This window comes from Ovis aries, chromosome 1 (genome assembly GCF_016772045.2).
Source record: "Ovis aries strain OAR_USU_Benz2616 breed Rambouillet chromosome 1, ARS-UI_Ramb_v3.0, whole genome shotgun sequence".
NCBI lineage: Eukaryota > Metazoa > Chordata > Mammalia > Artiodactyla > Bovidae > Ovis > Ovis aries.
The window spans coordinates 35,932,674-35,947,587 of record NC_056054.1 but is presented as its reverse complement, the minus strand read 5'-3'; the positions used below and the strand labels follow the sequence as shown (position 1 = coordinate 35,947,587).

The window sequence follows — 14,914 nt, the reverse complement described above, 5'->3', positions numbered from 1 at the left end:
TAGCCTCGATTATTAAGGCCCTTTTGGATCAATTACACCATTTAGAATTCTAAACTGAGGAAGCCAAGTTCTCTCTAATCCCGTTCTACTCACATATCCCCAATTGGAGATACCTTGATACTCTGCATCCAGACTCTGTGGACCAGAATGTTAGGTGAATTCCCAAATCTCTCAGGCCTTTTAGGGTAGGAGAAAGATTTGCCTACTCTCCAGGCACCACAAGTGACCTTTACTCTTCACCGTTTTAGTTTGGGTTGGGGTTGTGTAGCTGACTACTTTTAAAATTTAAATGTGGGAGCTCTCATAGGAAGAATTCTTTTGTCTTTGACAAAAGTGTGTGTGTGTGTGTGTGTGTGTGAGTGCGTGTGTATGTGTGTGTGGTGTGTGGTGAGCAAGGGGTGACAGGTTACTGGAAAGACTGGTTCAGAGACGAGAGCGTGGGGCTGCTTGAATTTTGCCTTCCAGTTGAAAAGTCATCAGAAAAGTGTAAGGTCAACTCTGCATTCTGCCAAGTTTTGCCTTCAGTTCTACAGAATGAAATGAGGTAATGTACTTTATGAGCTGTGAAGAGCTGCAGAAATGTGAGGCATTTTTAGAAGTGTTGATTTATGGAAGAGAAAGGCATTTAGAAATGAGGTAGCCCTCCCACTTCCTTACTTCACAGAGAAGGGAAGTGACTCTCCCAAGGTCATTGCTAAGAAGGTAGAAGAGCTAGGGCCTGCTTCCTTTTTGGCCCATAGCTCACCCCTCTCCCCAGGCACTCTCCTCTTTCACCAACTACTGTGGCACCTGACACTTTGGAGGCTCACTCTAAATTTTCTGTGCTTTTGTAATTCCCAATGCTGGGATATTATTTCTTTCATGGCTGCTTGGGATACCTCCTCATCCACTGAGATTCTGCCTCATCAGACTCCCAGCTAGTCTCCCAGTTCTGTACTCCGAAAGCCTGGTCACAATATAATCATCCAAGTCAGGGGAGTTAAAAAAAAAAACAGTTATCTTGGGGCCATATGACCTTTAAGCATCTATCTGGCTCTGAGGTTCTTGATTCAGTGGCAAAGAACCCATCGCATCTCCAGTTCTGGGTCCTGATCCCACACAGTGAAGAAGGGTTTTTCCTGTGGACCTCCAGAAGAATGCTGTTTTAATCAAGATTGGATGACAAAGTGAAGGTTCTTTGAAATGTGAAAAGTCATAAGTGTGGTTTATATATGCATCTGAGTATGGTTATGTAACTTTTATCTCCCTCCTCTTTTCCAACCATTGACAATTCTGTGAAAATCAATTCAACACACATATATTGAGCATGCCTTCTGTATCCCAGTCTCTAAGCTAGATACTGGGGCTACGGATTAAAAGAAGAATAAAATTTGGACATTGTTCTCAATTTTCTCAGCTTAGTGGGGAAAGAGAGACAGCAAAGAGAGCCTCCTCACCTCTCTCAGGTAGCTCTGAGCTGGTTTAGTGCCGCAGTATGTCCTTGTCAAAATATCCCTAACAAAATATATTCATTATTCCTGCATCTAAAAATGAATTCCCATGTCCACACGCTTATTTAGAGTTCCTTTGTAGGACTTACAGAGTATGAGTCTGTCAGAGTTCCAGAAAGAATGGATAGTGTACTCAAACTGAGTGATTATAGAAGAATTGAATCAAAGATTCAGTTACAAAGGTGGGTGGGTGGGTGGGGGGGTCTGTTGTATGGAAACGACAACATAATGTAGGTCCTGGAGCTTGTAGCAACTGCCTATTTTTATCCTGGTATGTGAGGGATAAAAGGAGGGGGCCACTACCAGGATCTAGAGATATGGAAAATGGAGAGAGAGGGCCACTTGGCAGGAGCTGTGCCCTTCTGCCAAGGGTGTGGCAGCCCGAGATGACTGCAGAGGAGGAAACATAAATTGACTCTTGTGTCTGATCTATGATGTTCTTTGTTGTGGGCCCTAGCTAGAAGTCAGCAAGGGAGCTCTCTGTTAGAGTCTAAACAGGCCAGGCTCCCAGGACACGAAGCTGGAGACAAGGGGTCATGAGTGATTCTGGGGGAACAAATTGGAGATGGATAGTTCATTACATTAGATAAGGTAAGTCTTCAGTCTTACAAAGACACACTCAAGGGCTCCTCTCTGATCCATGCACATACCCACACATATTCTCCAATGTCTCCAAGTTTATGAAAACTTGCTGGTGTCAGATACTGCTTGAAACGCATCATCCATTTTCTCATTTCACCTTCATAATCATGCCTCAAAGTAGATGAGGAGATGGGAAAAAAATGAGAGAAAATTTGACTCCAAAATACATGCTGAATGTATGTATTTTGAGTTTCTAAGTAGTATGAGCACGTTGGTAGTTTCGTTGAGTTTCGTTGAGCACGTTGAGTTTCTAAGTAGTATGAGCACGTTGGTTTTGGACAGCGTCTTTAGAGACAAAGTCCCTTTTGTATGTATTTTGAGTTTCTAAGTAGTATGAGCATGTTGGTAGTTTCGTTGAGTTTCGTTGAGCACCTTGAGTTTCTAAGTAGTATGAGCACATTGGTTTTGGACAGCGTCTTTGGAGACAAAGTCCCTTCTGTCCGGATACCCTTCCAACCCCACTCTCCTTGACCAGCCATGATTCTTCACTCGACCCAGGTTGGTTTTGCTTTCTAGGAAGATTTTCTAAAAGTTCATCACTGGTGGCGTGTCCCTCTTTTGTGCTCCCTGTGTGCACTGACCTCACTTCCTAGGTGACACCAATCTTATTGAATTTAATCACTCTGATTGTTTTTCTTGTGAGACTGTTAGGTCTCTGGGATCAGGGCTCATTTCTTTTCATTTACATGTCTGTACAAAGCACAGTGTCAGCCGTGCACTAGGGCTCAGTAAATATTTCTTAACTGAGCGACTAAAAAATAAGGACTTTGTCTCTAACCAGAAAAGATCAGGTGCAGGGGAGCTAGGATGATAAAGTGCAGAATATCCTTAATTCCTCAATGTTTCAGGTACATTCAATACTCAGGAAAACTAGCAGGTTCTGTAACCAGATAAACCAAAGTAATGTTATGAAAATCCCACTGTTTTCGCCCATGAGAACATCGCACTATAGCAGTTAATGGAAATAAGTGTACCATTTAGTACTTTAAATCACAAAGCAACATAGCTGCTTCCTCTTTTTGGTGACCTTCTGGTGCCCTCATTATTTCCTCACTGGGGATGCCTGTACCTGATCTTGTTGATTCAGCATAAGGGGGTGCACCATAAGGTGATTCAGCATAAGGTGAGCTTCAGAGAGGTGAGAGAGTGGGGGAAGGAGGGCTCCAGAGTCATCTGAGGAGTGGTGAAGGACCACCCATGATTCCCCCATCCTCATGCACGTTCATCCATCCCAGCTCTTAGCACATTCATTGCAGGGCTTTTCATATGTCCCCACCGTGAGCATCCTGATAATTGGTATCACACTGAACTCATCTCTGGGTCCTTAGGCTCTGCTATTGTGTATTGGGGGAAGGAGAAGCTCAGTGTATATGCTATGTAAATGACAAATGAGTGAGAAAATCAATGGTTAGAGGGAAGACTAGATAGAAGCCTCTACTAAAGATTCAGAAGAATGGCTGAAAGTGTGAGAGGGAGTTAAGACTCTGTGAAGAAGATAATGATTGAATCTGGGGGGAGCCCCCTAACAGGGAGCCATTTGTTCTTCTGCCGGCACCCTTCTCTTTCTCTCTGACAGCCCCCTTACTCCTTGGTGCTGACGTCTACCAATGTCAGATTTGGCACCGTAAGCACTGTAACTACTTGGTTCATTGAACTCACTGCTTTGCACAGCTGTACATGCTTGTAGCTCAACAAATTTATATCTTTTAAATAATGTTAAAATCTCCCTCTTGGGGCCTTCATTCCTCCTCTCTGTGAGAGGAGTCTGTCCTACCTTCCCTGTCTCCATCTCCAATACTGAGTGCACACCTGAATGACCTTGACCAGTGGATCTTCTAATGCAAAATAGGAAGAAAACTAAGCTCTGATTGCATTACACTTTCCGTTTTACAAACAAAGAAAATGAGGCCTAAAAGGGAAAAATACTCATCCCAAGTCATAAGAAGTAGCAGACAGCATTAGAAAATGAATTTCCTTTGTTTGCCATCATATGTTATAACACCCAAGTTCAATTTTGTTTTAGTGGCTTTCAACCTTGTTTTTTTTATTAAACTAGGGAGCCCTTTTTTCAAAGAAAATCTGATCTAAAGCTCAGTATGTTAAACAGGTAAGATCAGTGCTGCTTTGGTTAGAGGAGCAACAGAGACTCCTCCAAAACTCAAACACAAATGGCTCCTAGGGAGCTTGCAAGAGCACAGTTGGAAAACCACTGATGTAACAGGATGCATGAATCTTAATTCAGAGTATTCTGGTGTGGGCAAAAGAATTGTGAGACTGGGCTATTCTGCATAGTTTCTTGGGAGTCTAGGTAATCGCAGTGGCAGGTATGAAATAGCTATGCCCAATAGAGGGGAATCAAACCAACAAGGACCTGTTGTATTGCACTGGGAACTCTGCTCAATGTTATGTGGCAGCCTGGATGGGGCGGGAGTTCGGGGGAGAACAGATACATGTATATGTATGGCTGAGTCCCTTTGCTGTCCACCTGAAACTATCACAACATTTGTCATGGCTTATGAAAGTGAAAAGTGAAAGTGTTAATTGCTCAGTTATGCCCAATTCTTTTCAACCTCATGGATTGTAGACTACCAGGCTCTTCTGTCCATGGAATTCTCCAGGCAAGAGTACTGGAGTGGGTAGCCATTCCTTTCTCCAGGGGATCTTCCTGACCCAGGGATTGGACCCAGGGATTGAACCCAGGTCCCCTGTGTTGCAGGTGGATTCTATACTATCTGAGCCATTGGGAAGCCCTTTGCTAACTGCTTATATTGCAATAAAAAATCAAAAGTTATTTAAAAATAAAATAAAAAATTATTTAAGTAATTAAACTTTCTCCAAAGGTGATGGGGAGGCAGGACAACTTGGAACAGAGGTTCCAGGTCCAAGGCCCAGAGCTATGAGTTACTAAGGGCAAAAGTTCTCCTTTTTTCCTCTAATTCATTCTTGATTTCTTCAAGAAGATATAAGTGAAACTTCATAATATCAGTGGTGAAAAGCTATTCATCTGCTAATGCTGATTAATTCAGGAAATAAAAAATGTTTAAGTGCCACTTATTTTAAAAAATCCAAAGTGAAAATAACTTTATTGAGTTCTACAGAAAAATTATATTCTTATAGCCTATATTGCCTCCTTTATTAAATAGGAGACTTTCAATGAGAAACTTGAAAGCTCTTTAAACCACTAAGATTAAATCTTAGGCATACTTGAGAAATGGCAATATAGAGACAAGTTCGTAATATTCCATCCTGAAGTTGTAATTTAGCATTCACATTTGTTCATATGCATTATCTCTATTCATTAATGAAAAGTCCTGCAATGGTGGTATAATGGATAGGAAGACTTAGAGAGATAAAGTGATTTTCTCTAAGTCATCTAGCAAGTTTACCACAGAGCCGGGACTCAAAGTAGTTAATTCCAGTTAATGAAATGTTTACTAACTTTATTAATGAAGGCAGATATAACATCTGTAATAAGTAAAACTCCAAAATTTAATGCTTAATGCTATAAAAGTTTTTTTTTTCCCCTAATCTGAGAGCCCACCGTGTGTGCTTGTGGTTAGTGGGTCTCTTTAAGCAGTGATTCAGGGAGCCAGGCTCCTTCCATCTGTGGTTCTACAATTGTAAACACACGGCTTCCCAGTTACCTGGGGGGCCATCTCAGTTCCATTCAGCTGAAAGGGGAGAAGCACACAGAGGATTGCATGAGAACATTTTAATGGAGCAGGTCTGGAAATGACACACCATTTTCCAGTAGTTATAAGTCAATCACATGACCATTGCTAACCACAAGTAATGTGGGAAATACACCCTCACTGTGTGTCTGGTAAGGAAAGGAGCATGATGATCTGCCACCCTGTTACTGTGAGAACTTTAAGGACTAGTGATGGGGGATCTTATCTGTCTCTCAGGATTGCATATAAATTGTTCTCACATGTAAATAATGTGTTGAAAGGGGCTTCCCTGGTGGCTCAGCAGTAAAGAATCTGCCTGAAGTACGGGAGATGAGGAATGGCAATCCACTCCAGTATTCTTGCCTGGAGAATCCCATGGACAGAGGAGTCTGGTAGGCTGCAGTCCATGGGGTTGCAAAGAGTCGGACACGACTGAGCGACTTCACTTTCACTTTCACAGGAGATGAGGGATTGATCCCTATGTCAGGGAGAGATCCCCTGGAGGAGGAAATGGCAACCCACTCCAGTATTCTTGCCAGAAAAGGTCCCATGGACAGAGGAGCCTGGTGGGCTATGGTCCATGGGGTTTCAGAGACTTGGACATGACTGAAACGGCTGATCATGCAGGCACACTATGTGTTGGAAATCTTTCCATTGTCAAAATCTCTCTCTGCCATTGTTGAGGGGTCTTATTTCTGTTGGTGAGATACAGTGTAAAATCCTAAGTCCTCTCCCTTCTTCTGGTGGTACTCCCCTCTTTCCACAGGGATCTAATTGGGGTTGCCATACCGTTGAACATAATGCTTTTCCTGTAGACAAAGTTGTTTGGTAAAGGGGTAGGCACCACCTCACTCTCAACCAAGCAGAATTCTCCATATAAGCCTTCCCCTGGAATTATTTTCAAGTTATAAACTTCCTTCTCTGGAGGTAGGACCTGTTGGTGGCTGTGTTTTTCACCTTGCAGCAAAAGGCAGTCTGCAGTGATTGACAAGGAAACTAACAGTACAAAACCGTGGAGGTACAGAAAAGAGATGAGACACTTCCTTCTGGTTCATATCCCTGAGTCCAACTGTTCCACAGCCCAACTACAAGCATATATTCCTGCCATTTGGTCCAACACTTCCATCCATGTGAAATAACCCCATTATCCTTCCAATAAATTCTCCCTCTGCTGACCTAGTGTGAGTTGGGCATATATCTAAGCAGTCACTAGAGGCCTGATCACCGGGCATGAGCCAGAGGGAGCTGCTGTTTTCCAGAGCGGCTTTTTCACTCTAGTGGGCAGCAGTGAGCTCATTCCTCTTCCTGCAGTCCTTTCAGCCTCAGCAGGGAAAGCCATTGTCCCTCCCACGGGCCTCTCAGGAGGATGCGTGCCTGACAATCCTAAGAAAGTGTTCTGTGCAATTGCCTGGGAGGCTTTCCTTTTCTCTTTCATCTGCTTTGTGCAACTGTAATGGACAAGTTTCCAAGCAGACTGAAGATCTGTGGAAGCTAGGTGGGCTGAGGGTGGAAAAAAAGAGTGATTTCTGAAGTGTCTCTTCTTACAGAGCAGCTCCCCCATCCTTTTCTCTTTTAAGCCTCTAAGGGGATAAATGACTCCATCACATATGAGCTTGGTAGTCCAGTGACCTTTAGGATTTCTGTCTTCTCATTTATGGACTTAGTGATTAGCAAGTATTACCTTGTATGAATATATTAAAAATACTCAGCACAGGGACGGGAACTTGCAATGTGCCAGTTTCTCCCTCTCATAGCACACTACCCACCTCTACGCTGAGGGTTCGGAGCAGTGGAAAGAGTGTAAGACAAGAGGGTTACAGTGGTTTCGTCTAAATTCTCTCATGAACCACCCCTTAACCCCCTAACCCGCTCCCCTTGGTCCTCCTTTCCTTCCTCCCTCCACAACACCTCTTTTCCTCCTGTCCTCTCCTTGCAGTGTCCTTGTTTTCTCCCTAGAGCGCCTTCTCCCCCTCCCCCGGCGACTCCCCTCCTCCCACGCACCCGCCCCTGCTGCTAGTGTGGCTGGCTGTTCTGAAGCTATTGATTTTGCTCTAGAAAGATTGCTCAATTCATTTTCCCCACTGCGGCCCAGTGCCAGACCTCAGGGTAGGCCCCACAATGACCGAGTGGATTAGGCACACTGCTTCCCCTGAAGGTCAGCAACCACATTCCCTCTCCATGCCCAGGCCAGATAAGACAGTGAAGGTGAATGTGATTCATAAACTCCTAAGAGCCAAGCAGAGCAGTGGACCCTGACCTCCGCATGTCCATATTTACAAGGTTAGCAAGGGACTGGCACCCAGTCGGTGTTGATAATGTTGGCTGAAATTAAATGAATCTCTTAGCTTCATAGCATTCAAAAGTGAAAAGAGTCTCTCCATTGACTTCTGATTGCCTGCAGCAGTGATTTGCAGCTCTGGAGGCACACTGGAATCACCTGGGGAGATGTTAAAAACACTCATGACCATGTCTTACTCAAGACCAATTAGCTGAGAATTGCCCCGGGCATTGACAGCTTGTCAGAGCTGGACCGGTGACTCTGCTGGGCACCCGCGTGGGCCTCCAGGATGAGGCTAGTTTCCCTGGCCTGGCACTGCAGGCCTTCCGTGCCTCAGCGCCTGACAGTCTTTAGCCTCACCTCCTCTCACTGTGTTCTAGGCACTCAAGGTCCCAGCTGCTCGACTTTCTCACTCTTCACTTTGGACATCATGTGCATTTGCCCGTGCTGTTTCCCCTTTCAAGACACCCCTCTCAGGACATCCCTTCCCTTGCGTCTCTTCCTTGCAATTTCTTCCTCATCTTTTAAGACTGAGATCAAACACCATCTCAACTGAGTAGAGTTTTCCAGCCTTTTCAAGACTCTGGTACTCCAGATTGTCACTCTGCATTGCGTTCTCTCTTCTGATTGGGTTTTGCCTGATACTTCCAATTTCTATCCTATTGTCCTGGTTTTAGTTTCTTTCACAATAGCCCCTCCTTGCCTGATAGTCCAGGCAGATCTGTCACTTGGCTTTGTACTCCAGCTTCAGTCCCTGGACATGGGTCATTGGGAATCCTCTTCAGCTCTAAGCTTTGAAGTCCACTAGCTGCCCTCCTCTCCCCTCATCCCTTCTCTGCTTCCAAAACTCCTGCCTGGATGCAGCGGCTGGGACTCCACAGCTCTGGGAGAGGTATTTGAATACAAATTGTGCTGGGTAGCAATGGTCCAGATTTATTGAGTGTTTATCACACATCCTGTTACAGTGCTTCACTGCATTATTTCACATAACCTTATACCAATGAATCACTGGGACTTAAAGACCTAAATGAACTGTCCAAAAGTAAACAGGCAGCTGGATTTCCCCAAGGCTAAGTCTCCCAAGTCCACAAGCTTCATGCCTGTGTGATACTTTAATGCTGCTTCTCTGTGCACTTGATTTTTAACTCTGCCCTTAACGCTCTCAGTGCTGTATTGTAATTTATTGGTTTGTATGTCTTGTCTACCCCACTAAACTGTGACCTTCTCAAGGTGAGAGATTGAGTTGTTCAGGTCTATATTCTTAGCACTTAGCAAATTGCCTGGCATGGAACAGAGGCTCAGAAAATGCTTGTGGCCTGAATAAATAAATGACCATTATAGCCCCAAGGGAGACCGGTAGGGAAAAGGAGACAGAGCCATCTAGATCAAGGTCTGAAAAAGCCCATTCTCCTATGGCCCTGATTAGGGAGATCTGTGCCAGGCAGGGAAGGCAGATGGGTGGACGAGTAAGGGCAACAAGCCCCAGGGCGCATTTCCCTGGTTTCCTTGAAATCCGGCGTCTGTCCTGTCCTGTCACCCAGCAGCCAGAGAACATTTGTTCCCCAAAGGGCCGGCACTGCGCCAGCAGCAGGTGGTGGCCCGTCCTCTGGGAGGGAGGGAGGCAGCCGGCGGGAGCACTGATGTGTGCTGGAGACAAGATGCTGTGAGTCTGCTGCGGCACGCTGGTGACAGCAGCTGGGCCAGGGCTGCGAGTCCCCATTCTGTAACCATTAAAAACCAGTTGCTGTCCCTTTCATAATAATAAATTAAAACATCACTCCATATTGTGCTATTTTCAGGGAGCAAAAAGAAAAAAACCCAAAGACCAAAAAAAAAAAAAAAAAAAAGGAAGAAAACAGTAGGAAACAACAATGTTGGACAATATGTTATCAGTTGGGTTGTCTATAAAATTGATAGATTTCTAGGTTATTACAGAAAAGCTTCATGGCTGCTTTTAAGATGCAATTTTTTCATTTCTTTACAGAAAAAAGAAACAACAGCCTATAAGCAACCAACAGCATATACATTTGGAAATAAGAAGATGAGGAGAATAGAGGCAAAATATTTCTGTCTGCTTATTTGGTTGCTCAAAGAACTTATGTGTTATTACTAAGCCAAGTCATCAGTATCCTTCTTCACAGCTGTATGAAAACATGCAGGTTTGATGTCAGCTGGACCTGAATAGAAGCCCGTGACGTTGACCTTGATAGACCCATGTGTGTTGGCCTTCTGCAGGCTGCTTTTTACTTTAATGGCCAGACAGAGTGACCGGGAGCAGCACTTCCCTCTGTAATGGGCAATCCAGTGCCCTCAAGTAGATTGAGGAGGGTTCATGACACTCACCCAGTGATCTCTTAGAGCCTCTTACTGTGAATTTCAGCTTCTTGATTGACCAGCTCACAGTTTTGTCTCTTGTGGCTGTCCTCATGCCTCTCTCCCATCTGTCTCATTCATTGATGGGAGTTTTCTCCTTCATTCTCTAAAGCATCACTCACACAAGGAAGTTATATGCAACAGACTTTCACTAAAAATTTAAGGATGGCTCTAGGAATTAGAGCACAGAGCAGGAACCAACCTAAAATGCAAACCTAGATTACTAGACATCTTGAAAACTGCCAGCCCTCCTTCCTGCAGGGAAAGCCTCACTTGCTCTTTTTTATGTTCAGGTCCTGCTTGCAGATGTGTCTCATTAGACCACAGCTACAAAATTTCTATTCCTAATCATATCCTTTTTTATTTTTGTAAATTATTACCCACCCAGAACAATATAAGAGGCCTCGTTGTGTACAAGGCTTGTTTTATTTTTTTTTTAAACAGTAAACAGTCTCTAAATTTTATTCTCAAATAAATGATTGTTGTTCAGTCACTAAGTTGTGTCTGGCTCTTTTGTGACCCCATGGAGAATAATCTGCTAGGCTCCTCTGACCTGGAATTTTCCAGGCAGGAGTGCTGGACTGGATGGCCATTTCCTTTTCCAGGGGATCTTCCCAATCCAGGGATTGAACCCATGTCTGCTGCCTTGACAAGTGGATTCTATATCACTAAGCCACTGGGGAAACCCCAAGAAATAGGAATCTAGCTTTTATCATACTAAGAAAGAAAGTCTAATTGGATAATTTTGATATCAATTCTTACTATAAAATATTGATACTACTCTTACTATTAAAACTACCATGACTGTAAACGGAAAAAATTGAAAAGATTTTTGCCACTTTAGCTTAGAGGCTCTGAGCTCATGCTCTGAGCCCTGATCCCAGCAGTCTGAGGAGGGTATCAGGGTAGCACTGTGGTGATCATTGAAATGTCACGCATGATGCGCTTGGAGTGATTTCCTTAAAAGGGGCCCTGAGGATGGCAGATATTTAACTCTTCTTCTCAGTAGGGTAAACCTGGGCCTTTGAGTGAAGTGGTGGACTGACATCCTGGCTGTGGGCTCAATAGTTGGCTTAAGAAATGGAAGGAAGAGCATTACTTAGTGTCTAAAAAGGCCTGTTTCACATTTGAAATCATGCCAAACATAGATTATTTATGAGATTATTTGTGAGGTCTTGTTCTCGATGAATCAAAATAAATTCTCCAAGGCAATGGCAGTAGACTGTGGGATTTTGCATTCTCTCTACAGAGACTTGCAGAATACATCCCCTGGAGAAGGAAATGGCAACCCACTCCAGGATTCTTGCCTGGAGAATTTCACGGACCGAGGAGCCTGGTGGGCTACAGTTCATGGGGTCATAAAGAGTTGGACATTCCTGAGCAACTAACACTTTCTGGCACATACTGGGCACTCTTATTTGCTAACTCAGTAATGCAACAAATAGGGTTATTCCACCAAAGAATAACGCTGACATAGGTTATTTCTGCACCCTGGAATGCCTCCTGTGAATATCTCTGTCAGGGACACACACAGACGCAGACACATATACACACACATCTTTCTAGCTTAACTTGGTTGACTTTTATGTGTCTAGTTCCTTGTTACCTATGTCATAATAATTGTTAAATTTACCCCTTGTACCCACTGCTCTCATCTCATTTGCAATGGTGTTGTTTAAATACATGTGTTCATGATTAGTTGTTGAAGCTCTTGATTTTTCTTCATACTTTTGGCTTCCCAAGGGAGGCCACGTCTGTGTTGTAACTGCTGTCTTTTCAGTGCATGACCCAAAGCCTGGGACTAAGTAGGAACTTCTGGCAGAAACAAAGTAGCTTTTACTGAACTTGTTTCCTCTTATTCATGGGCATGAGCCAGCCTGCACTTCCTCACCTCACTTGCTGATAAGAATGGCAATCTGATGGAGTTCCGGCCAATGGAATGAGAGAAGTATGTACCCCTTCCCAGACTTGCCTTTTAAGACCCCCGTGGGAGACCATCCATGCTTTTTCCTCTTACTACTGGCTTATGGGAAACAAGGGAAGAGATTTGGCAAGCTGAATATGGAGGTTGGTGGGGGCCACAGAGGGGAGGAAACACCTGAGATATGGGGGCTTTTCTCCTACAGTAACAGCCTGGCCTGCACTAATCAATCAATTTTCAAAACTTGCCTAGTTCACAAAACCAACAATTTGTAAAGCACACCAAGGAAACCAGAATTGAAAGAGACATGTGTACCCCAATGTTCATTGCGGCACTGTTTATAATAGCCAGGACATGGAAACAACCTAGATGTCCACCAGCAGATGAATGGATAAGAAAGCTGTGGTATATATACACAGTGGAATATTACTCAGCCATTAAAAAGAATACATTTGAATCAGTTCTAATGAGGTGGATGAAACTGGAGCCTATTATACAGAGTGAAGTAAGCCAGAAAGAAAAACACCAATACAGTATACTAATGCATATATATGGAATTTAGAAACATGGTAATGATAACCCTGTATGTGAGACAGCAAAAGAGACACAGATGTATAGAACAGTCTTTTGGACTCTGTGGGAGAGGGAGAGGGTGGGATGATTTTGGAGAATGGCATTGAAATATGTATAATATCATTTATGAAATGAATCACCAGTCCAGGTTCGATGCATGATACTAGATGCTTGGGGCTTGTGTACTGGGATGACCCAGAGGGATGGTAGGGAGAGGGAGGAGGGAGGGGGGTCCAGGATGGGGAACACGTGTATACCTGTGGTGGATTCATGTTGATGTATGGCAAAACCAATAAAATATTGTAAAGTAATTGACCTCCAATTAAAATAAATAAGTTTATATTTAAAAAAATGTAAAGCTTCTATTTAATCTTTTTTATTTTCATCAGTGTTCTACTGAACCCAGTTTGTAATCACTCCATGTGGTTTTCTGCTTGATGCTACTGATGGCCCTCTAGGAGAGTCACTTGCAACAACTGTGTTCTTAAAAGCTGAAGGAGGAGGCATTGATTTCCAGCTCTGTGGCCACCTTGGTGGCAGGGCCAGGTTGCCATGGCACTCCACCTGCTTCCAGCCTCTCATGTTAACACCACAGCTCCTGTTTTGTGGCTTCCTTGCTGCTGTGGAGATAGGGAAAGACACAGAGCTCTGAGCTTCTGAGCGATGCTTATATGCTGGCTTGCTGTGGCTCAGCTGCCCCCCACTGGGCTCCTTCCACTGTCCAGTGACTCACAACCCAGGTACTGCTGGAAGCTGGTTTCCTTGAGGTTGCCAAGGGGCTGGGTAATGCAAGTTGTACTTCTGAGACAGTTGCCCCTGTGAGATGAACTGCACCAGTGGGATCATTCTTTCTTTTCCTCCATATTTGGCTTGCATGGAGAGGAAATACTTCCATAGGATCTCTCCAAAGACCAGGGATGGGGTTGGGAACAGTAATGCCTTCCTCACACTTGACTTTCTTTCTTCCCATCCCCACTTCCCTTTTACCCTCTTCTGCTTCCTTAAGACAGTACTCTCTAATAAACCTTTCTAAGAAAGCTTTTATCTGGATCTGATACTTAAGGAATCCAGACTAAGATAAAAAGCTTCATGTAGGCTAAGACTATGCAAGCCTACCTATATTGGGATATTTGAGCTGCCTGAAAAAAATGAATATAATTATCAGAATACAGGGGTGAAAATGTTTAATATATTTATTTTTCAAATTATGAGAGTAATATTTTTATAGAAAATTCAGAAGATAGACTATTAAAATGGATTCATTTTCTCTCTCTCCACCTTTCCTCACTCACTCACAAATTCAAGCACTCATTCCTCTTATTAATGAAGGAAAAGTTTGAGAAATTCATTACTAAAGAGGCATTATGTAATTTCTTCATTGCCTTTTTCAGGGAGAAGCTCAGTCTCTTTAGAAATGCTAACCCCTAGGGCTGGAACTGAATCTGTCAGGCAGAGAATGAGAGTAAGGGATTTCTTGAATCATGAGAATAGAACATGGGAATACAGTTGTGGGAGCATTGAATGATTTGTTTGGAGCATAGAGAGGTACCCAATGGAGTAGGTGAGATTATTGGGCAGATGCAAAGATGGGCAAAAACCATGCCATCAAGGACTAGGGAAGCAGCATTGGCACCCAGTGTCTTGGACTGGGAAGACGCTGACCCGTGATGCAGAACTAGCCCTCCAAAAGTCTGTCTCCAGACTTGTTATCTTCAATCCATTCTATGTGATGTGCTGCCCTAGTCATCTCTCTAAATCTCAGAGGTGAGCAAATGATTCCCCAGATAGAGCTCTCCATGTCTCTCCATTTCTACAGGACAATAAAGGACAGAAATGGTGTGGACCTAACAGACACAGAAGCTATTAAGAAGAGGTAGCAAGAATACACAGAGGAACTGTACAAAAAAGATCTTCACGACCCAGATAATCATGATGGTGTGAGCACTCACCTAGAGCCAACATCCTG

The 14,914-nt window shown here is 43.7% G+C and overlaps 1 long non-coding RNA gene across 1 annotated transcript in view; it reads left to right on the top strand.

Annotated features, from left to right (window-relative positions):
- Window positions 1-13,300, top strand: part of LOC114115115 (uncharacterized) — a 162,052-nt gene extending 148,752 nt beyond the window's left edge. The window contains exon 3 of the long non-coding RNA XR_003589603.3: window positions 10,066-13,300. This is a non-coding gene — a long non-coding RNA (uncharacterized LOC114115115). The remainder of the gene's footprint in view (window positions 1-10,065) is intronic.
- Window positions 13,301-14,914: the final 1,614 nt, after the last annotated feature.